Here is a 1,303-nt window from a genome sequence, read left to right on the forward strand (position 1 = left end):
CTACTACTACTACTACTACTACTACTACTACTACTAATAATAATAATAATAATAATGACAACGAGGTTTACATAAGCAGATCAACAGATCTGTATTTTCGGAGATTGTGTCAACTCCTGAAGCCATATTCATATTCGTGTGAGTGAGAAGGCCTTTCAATTCTTTCGCTCAATAATAATAATAATAATAATAATAATAATAATAATAATAATGATAATAATAATGTCCTAAAAAGGATGGCTGTATCGTTTATGTTAAGTCTTACGAATTTTCCGTACAATTCTTTCCTTTACTGTGTTAATATTGGGCAGTAAATAATTAACCAATACTCAAACTTCTACTTATTGCCCAGTATTAAAGAAGAATAAGAAAAAGAATTATAAGGAAACCTGAAAACCCTCAATATACAATGAACTCGATTCACGTAGCCGCCCTATTTAACAGGACAAATTAAAGAGAGCGTCTACTACCTTCTAATAGGTCGTCAATCGACTGGTTAAGCAACATTGGGGCTGGTCAGTCGTTGGATGGGTGACCGCTCTCCTCGGCGTTGATTCCTTGGGAAAGGATCTTTACCATAATTTCCTCAGTCTACTCAGCTGTAAATGAATACCTATCCCTGATGGGGTAGGGTCCAGCTATGGGTTAAATAGCAAAACTCAGCAATGATGGAAATAAATGAAGGAATAAACGACAACGAAGTAAATGGAACCTCTGGCAATAGAGGAGCTTCGTCCGGCAGCCAGGTATTCAACCCAATTGAAGGGGAAGACGGTCAGGTACTTGGAGGTCGTCATCCAACAACTGACTACCACAACTCCAGTAACCAACAGCCTGAGATTGGAGCTACAGAAGCAAACCAAGAAATGGACAAGAGAAGAAAATAAGGAAATATGGAGATGCTACATCAGAAGCAACCCAACGGAGAGAGGATATAGAAGAAGATTGGTCAACATCTGGAATGAGAGGAATAACACACCCCAAACAGAGCAGTGGCTGGCAGACCAAGTAAGGAACATAAAGAAAAAGAACTGGCTCTCCCCAACAGAAAGAGAAGAACTGGAAAGGGAAATGTCACACGACAACGAATTACACGAAGACGAACTGAGAGACGATGCCACAGAAGACGACAGGGATGATGAGGCATCAAACAACGACACACAAAGAAACACTGACGAAGTAACAGAGAGGACGGAATGGGTAGAAAAGATTAGACAATGGATGGAGCCAGATACAGAGAGAACAAAGATCCCCTCCATGAAACCCTACAACGCCAAGAAATTAAGGCAGAAAACAAGTGAGG

This window comes from Macrobrachium nipponense, chromosome 10 (genome assembly GCF_015104395.2).
Source record: "Macrobrachium nipponense isolate FS-2020 chromosome 10, ASM1510439v2, whole genome shotgun sequence".
Classification (NCBI taxonomy): Eukaryota; Metazoa; Arthropoda; class Malacostraca; order Decapoda; family Palaemonidae; genus Macrobrachium; species Macrobrachium nipponense.